Below are 7330 nucleotides of genomic sequence, written 5' to 3' on the forward strand. Positions count from 1 at the left end.
CCCTCGCTCTACGCCCCGGCCTCCCCTCTCCCCAGACCCCGCTAACGGTTGGTGCCCGAGCTGCCAGGCCCGGCTCGGCCGTCCTCCCATGCCACCCTCTCTCCGGCACCACCAGCCGGGGCCCCTCCGTCAGTCCCTGCCCCCTGCTCGCCCTCCCGGGAGGAGCCCCTCCGGTCTGCTGACCAGAAGGTAACCTGATCCCTTCCACGTCAACCGGGAAATGTACATTTCTCCACCCTCGCTGATCCAGCCTCGTGGCCGGAAGCCAGGCTGGCCTCGCTCAAGGTCAGGCCGACTGCGCTGAGCTGCGGAGGCCCCAGGAAGGGGGAAACTGAGGGAGCTTCAGACCGAGGGTCCCAAGTGACTCCCGAAGCCCTTCCGTGCCTGAGGTTCTCGCGCCGATCCCTTCGCTCTGGCCCCCGCCAGCCCCCCTTGTCGCTGAGCAGAGCCCAGGGAACTTTATAAAATGTAAACCACATTCCACTCCCCCACATAAACCCTGCCTCCATTGTGCCCTCCTGACCTAAGAGGAGTGACCACAAAACTCACTGTCCAAACCTGCTGGCTCCTGACAGGCAAAAGGTACTTACCCATCCACCCAGCAGCAGGCTCGCACCAGGAGAGCCGGGGCGAGGGGGCTCTGGGGTCACCCTCCCTATGAAGAGGGCCCTCCGGGTCTGACTCCTGCCACCAGTCTCTCTCCGGCTATACAGCCTTCTTGCTGTTCCCTGATTTTAGGGAGAAAGGCCGAGGGAGGGGGGACAGCGGTCCTGGGAAAGTCCACTTGAGAAAACCCCTGCATCCTCTGTCTTAGCCACCGGCAGATGCCTTAGGACTTCAGTGGCCTTGCAGGCCTGGCTGCGAGCGGAGATACCCACACTTTGTCTGCGCCTGTGCCTGTGTGGGGGGCACCGCCGGCCCTCCCTCATCCTGGTGCAGCCCTGGAGCTGGCGGAAGTTTAAATGTCAACAGGATACAACTTGCACGTTGGTGTTTGTGGCCAAACCCAGGACGCGCCTTTCCATAATCAGTGCATAGAGCATCCTTAATACGTAACATGAACCGTACATTGAACACCACAGACGACTTGATTTCTAACTGGAGGAAACTTAGGAGACTTATTCTCCGACTGCCAAGTAACAAAAGCAAAAAAGCAAATTTAAAAATCGGCAACTGCAAATGTCCTCTGGAGAAATGCAAGTTCAAGCCAGGTTTCTACAACTTCCCAAAGATAACTTTTGAGGGAATGAAGTCAACTCTCTGTCAGAAAAAAGTCACAGAACGCACAAGGAAAAACATCACTCTGAACGAGAGCCTTTGGAAACAACAGGCAACAAAAGCACATCCAGAAAACTTCAGATATTGACATTATCAGACATATAAAGTAATTATGTTTTACACGTTTAGAGAAATTAAAAAGAAGCTTAGGAATATGAGCAAGAGACAAGGGACTATAAAGTATGGTCAAGCAATTTGAAAGAGATTTCCCTCACTCCAAAGAAAAAAAATCTTCTGGAAATGAAAAACATAACAATTTACTATTTTAACTAATATAAAACACCCATGATAGGTTAAACAGTAGATTAAACATGGCTGAAAAGAGAAATAAAACCAACATTATTCCGGGATGTGAATAGGTCTGGACCCCACCTTCACCGCAGCCGCCTGTGTGGACAGATGGGGGCCCTCCACGTCGCCGTGAGGCCGTTGACGATCGCGCCCTAACTTAGATCGGTGGTTGGCTAATTCGAGCCTGTCATTATTATCTGAGGTTTCTAAAGCCATTAACAAAAGTCTGCCAACCCCACAGCCCTTGTAATTACCATTGCCTCAGTGCCTCTGTGCCCATGAAGGACCCCCACACCCAACACATACCATATAAACCTGTGTTTCACCCTCCACCTGTGCCACATCCTGATCCGTGCCTGGTGAGTCTCAACTGTCACAGCTCAAAGCTCATCGCCAGCTCACTCCCAACCAGCCATAAGGTCCTTACGACAGGGTCCGAAGGGTGTGTGACCTTAGAATCCTACCCTAAGGTTCTCTGCCCAGGGCTACTTCTGGTACTAACTCTCTTAATTCGGGTTCCCTCCAAAAGCAGAGTCTGTGACATGGGTTTGTGAGCAAAAAGCTTATTTTGGGGAGTGACGTCAGAGACGAGGAATGGGGGCCCTGGAAAGGAGAAACAGGGGAGGGGGGAGACCCCATGCCAGAGTGCATCCTCGAGTGATCCCTGCTGTAGGCGCACTCTGGGGAACAGTGTAGAACACACCCCAGAATTGTCCCAGTGCACAGGAGCGAGGGGTGCACGTACCGGCTGGCGCCCATCCCTCACTGCTCCAGGGGTGCCCTGAACACGCCCCCTCTCTTCCCGGTGTGCGCATGCGCCCACTAGGCTGCGTGAGCTCCAGCGGCAACCCGAGCAGCCGCAGTGGAGAGCCCAGGGAAGAACGCAAGGGGCGTGACGTGTGGCTGAAGCAAGGGGCCGCCAGGCTCTGCCTGGACAACCAGCTGGCTGCTGGAGTCATGAGCAGAACAAAGAGGTGAGCCCAGAGTTTATGAGGTTAGGGCATGAAAGATGGCTGACTCAGCCCTCATAGTTCGAAAATACCTCATTTGGGGGAAGGCTGGCGTACGAGCATCTTACTAGCAAACGGTATTGAGGATGCTCTTTATTTCCTTTTCTTATCTTATTGCGTTAGCTAGACTTTCCAAAAATAATAATGCTGAAAATAGCTGGCATCTCTCCATGTCTGGCTAACAGAAAGGCCTTTACTTTGCACCATTGATACGATGTATACCTTTGCTCTGTATTCTTTGTCCTAAGAGGGAGTTTTAGTCTATTTATACCTTAGAGTTTTTACTGGGAACGTCTGCTGGGTTTTTTGGTCTCTGATAGATTCATAATGTTTTTCTCCTTTCATTTTGTTAATTTCATGATTTCCCGTTGATAGATGTCCTATCGATGACTCACTGTTTCTCACCTCGTCTCCCGTCACTCTTCTCCTTGGTACCTTCTGGAACAAGGACCTTCCTACTGTTCCTGTAGCATGCCAGTCTGAGCTCCATCTCAGAACCTTCACGTTTGCTGTTTTCTCTTCCTGGAATGCTGTTCCTTCAGGCACTGTCATCCGCATGACTCACTACCTCATTCCAGTCAGGTCTCTTGCTCAACTGTCACTTACTCAGCGTCTTCCCTTACCATCTACTAAGGTGGAATCGTAAACCCCCAAAATTCATACGTCGAAGCCCTAGCTCTTAGGACCTCAGAATGTGGCCTTATCTGGAACTAGGGTCATTGCAGATATAATCAATCGAGGTCCTACTGGAGTAGGGTGGGTCCCCAATCCCATGTGACTAGCGTCCATATAAAAGGGGTACTTCAGACACACACGTGCACACAGAAAGAACACCCCATGAAGATGAAGGCAGAGATTAGGGAGGTGTTTCTACCAGCCAAGGGACACTAAAGGTTGTTGGCAAATCACGAGAAGCTGAGGGAGAGGCAGGGGACGGGTTCTCCTTCACAGCCTCAGAAGCCACCAGCGCTGCCAACACATCGATCTCGGACTTCTGGCCTCCAGCCTGCGAGACGATACCTTTCTGTTTAAGCCACACGGTCTGTGGGACTTTGTTAACAGCAGCCCCAGGAAACTAATACATCAACCTAAAAGAGGGCTAGGAACTTAACATGTGAATTTTGGGAGTACACAATTCCACAGACCCGTCACTGACTGGCCTGCTGTCTCAGTCAGTTAGAGCTGCTATAACATCACCACAGACCGGGGGCTTAAACAAAAAACATTTCTCTCTCACAGTTCTGGAGGCGGGAAGTCCAAGGTCAGGGTGCTGGCAGAGCCAGTGTCTGGTGAGGGCCCCCTTCCAGGTTCACAGATAGCTGTCCTCACATGATGGGAGCGGGGAGGGAGCTCTCATTTATCGGGGTGCTGATCCCATTCATGAAGGCTCCACCGTTATTTAGGGCCTCATCACCTCCCAAAAGCCCTACCTCCTGATACCCTCACTTTGGGGGTTAGGTTTCAGTATATGAATGGGGGGGACACAAATTATATGAAATTATTGTTTCCCTCATTACAATGTCACACCCATGAGGGCAGAGACAGCGTACGGCCCACGGCTAAGTCTACAGTGTCGAGACTGCCTCCTTCACAACTACCTGTCAGCCGTGATGCTTGGTTTGAAAATGCGGATCTTTTCTAACGCTACCGAACAAGTAGGGAACAGTTCGAACATAACGTGAGTTCTGCACGTGGTCTGACTCCATGAGAAACGCTGGGTGAACACAGAACACTGCGCCAGCCGGACCGAGGTGCGTGGGATACACAAACACACGTGCGCGCCCGCACCTCCCAGCCACCTCGCGACCGCTGCGTCACGATCTGCGTCCCCCACACCGGGCGTTACGACTTTCCGACCACCTCACATCACCTCACAAGCTGCAGCCCTCCTGATGTTTGCTTCCACAAGCAAACTTCAAGCCTTTTCAGAGAAAGTGCCATATTTTTTTTGCAATATTTGTGCAGGTTTTTTTTAAATTAACATGTACAACTGTGCTACCCTTTTTATTAAGTTCCTATCTATTTTCAATGTGTCACTGAAATATTTCGAGTGTCCCACCCCAGCCCCACTTTCCTCATAAGTCCCATGGTTTTTACTGTGCATAGCACCCTGAATTTTAGGAATGCGTATGATACACCACGGCAAAACTGATCATATTTTTGGAGCGGTTGAATAAATGCTTGCCTTTTTAAATTAAACCCTAATTTACCCTGTTTTTTTTTTTTTTTTTTTAGTATACTACTAAGTTTGCTAATTGCTTTTTGAGGCTGTTTGCATCCAAAATGGGGGGCGGGCAGGAAATGACGCCCTCATTATTCTTGCCCAAGGCCCAAACACTTCACAAATATGACAAAAGGGACTCGAGAACATGTATACAAAATTATTACCTAGTCACAGATGATGCCTGGGTTGGAGCAGATGGCTTTAGCGGGCCAGACTAGTGACCTTCCTAACCCTAAGTCCCACGTTTGGACTCACCTGCCCAGGGGCAGGCAGCCCTTCCAGCGGGCAGGAAGGAACTTCAGGTAGCAAACTTGACGCCAGGTGGAGGCGGCCCCTTCCCGGGTCTCCTGGCCTGGTCTCACTGTCACGGCCTGTGACGCCAGGAGCCTTTTACTGTCTCAGCCCTCGGCCCGAGGTCAGAGGGAATCTCTGAACTCCAGCCTCTGCTCCGTTGGGAGGAACCGTGGTCCCAGCACCTCTAGGCGCAGAGAAGGGACAGCATTCCTGGGCGAGCAGCAGCTGCCGCTGGCATCTGCAGGCAACGACTGCAAACCCCCCGTGAGGAGCACACAAAGAGCCCCGGGCTAAGCGCTGCCAGCGCGGCGGTGACAGGCGGCCCCCGCCGCTGGAAAGACAGGGAGGGCACATGCGGCCGCGGCCATCGCAGAGCGGAAGCCGTTATATTCCCTCTGCAGCCACCACGCAGGTGAGGTCGCTGGACTGGAAATTCTGAACGATCACAAAATTCTTCACTACAGAGCTGCCAAAGTGGAAAAAAGGAAGCGCCCCAAATGAAGACGCGGCCGAAACCCAAAGTGGCAGCTGACACCGAGGCATCGCCACCTGCGGACTTGCAGTCTGAGTGACCAAGGGGTCGGGGGTGACGGAGACGGGAGACCAGTGCGGGGGCCTTTGTAAAGTACCCTGTCGGAACCCAGACTCCCACACAAAGGCGCTGTCCTCAGAGTCAGCGAATTCGAAACATTTCCCACCATCAGCAAAAGGAGACGGGAAAGAAATTGTCCTCTCCAGGTTCTAAGACAGAAAATAAAAGATCTTCCCTGAGATCTGTAACCAGGGCCCCCGGTCCTCGCGGGGTGTGGTGGCTACGGAAACGCGCGGAGAAGTTAACTTTCATGGCCCTTAAACATCCCAGCGGCAAGGCCGGCTCCTCTGAGGGCACACCGTCAGGTGGCCGGCTCCTCTGAGGGCACAGCGTCAGGTGGCCAGCTCCTCTGAGGGCACAGCGTCAGGTGGCTCTCCTGTCATCCTCTCCGGTAAAGCTCACAGCCCAAAGTCAGAGAGCACACCAGGGGACATGCCACCGCCAGCAAGAGTCAGCGCGAACAGTCTCAACCTCAGGCAGTAGGATTGCCAGATAAAAGACGAGATAAATGCCTATGTTTAAAAAAAAAATAAATGAGAAATAATATACTATTAAAAAGACCAGCTTTAACAAAATTCCCTCGCCGCCAACAGAGCCAGATTTCAGTCTGACTTCACGGGGCACCAGCCAGCCCCCCGCCCAGGGGCTGCAGGCTGCTCACAAACTTCCCAGGGTTCTTCTAAGACCTGGGTGATGCAGTGGCCAGCCCTGGAGGGAGCCCGGACAGGGTGAGGAGCTGGGCCCTGGACCTGTCCCTTCGGAATCACTGTCCCTAAGGCCAGCATGCCCCGACAAAGTCTGGCGAGAAAGTTGTCATCTTGCCACTACGCACGTGTATGCGCTCAGGGCATCTCGACTGCATCAAAACGTCCAGTTTCTACTAAGTTTGCTTTGAGTGAAACACGAGTAAAGGAGAAGACAGAAGTCACTTGGAGCAGTGGCCTTGGCCATGGTGTCGCCTGGGTCCCCATGGTGGGAGGATGCGAGAACCAGCGGGACACCTGTCCCGGGGGGGTTTTCTCCGCAGAGACAGCCTGGGAGCCCAGACACCAGAAGCCGATGGCTGGGCTGCGTGTACCTGCCAGGCCTTGGAAAGTTCTGGTATGCCTCAGACTGAAGGCTGCAGGAGGAGACAGCGGAGCTTGGCAGGGGAGGGGCAGCCACCTTTCCAGTTGAAATCCACGACTCGGTGGCACAGCCTGAGGTGGCTGTTACTTCCTTTGTTCGATCGATCAGTTTATTCAACAAGAACTAAGCGCCTCGCTCGGTACAGGCTGCTCCAGAGCCAGAGCCAGAGGCCACCAAGCCCTCGTTTGGGGACGTCCAGGCGGGAGGAGGGACGGGGTGTGGCCTGCCTGCCCCCGGGCGCCAGCGCGACGGAAGGGAGGGAGGGAGGGAGGGGTCGCCCTGTCCCTGCCCCGCGCCCCACCCCTCCGCCCGCCCCCGGTCTGGGCGACCCATTTGGCAGCTCCTTCCACGCGCCCGCGGCCCTCTCCTCCCTCCCCCCTGACACCTTCTCCCGCCGCGGCCCAAGGCCCGCAACGAAGTCCGGGCGTGGGGACACCCGGGCGAGCGACTCGGCTTTCTGAGCCCCTGGGACCCAGGCACGGGAGGGGCGCAGACAGGGCGGGGTCGTCAGCC

General features: G+C 53.9%; 1 long non-coding RNA gene across 1 annotated transcript; it reads right to left on the reverse strand.

The window, feature by feature from the left end:
- Positions 1–4567: 4567 nt before the first annotated feature.
- On the reverse strand, positions 4568–7090 carry LOC112473693. The gene is made up of 2 exons (XR_003044158.1): positions 6768–7090; positions 4568–6201 (listed from the first exon to the last, which is right to left on the reverse strand). It is a non-coding gene; the product is annotated as an uncharacterized LOC112473693 (long non-coding RNA).
- Positions 7091–7330: the final 240 nt, after the last annotated feature.

This window comes from Pteropus alecto, unplaced genomic scaffold (assembly GCF_000325575.1).
Source record: "Pteropus alecto unplaced genomic scaffold, ASM32557v1 scaffold8, whole genome shotgun sequence".
Taxonomy (NCBI): Eukaryota; Metazoa; Chordata; class Mammalia; order Chiroptera; family Pteropodidae; genus Pteropus; species Pteropus alecto.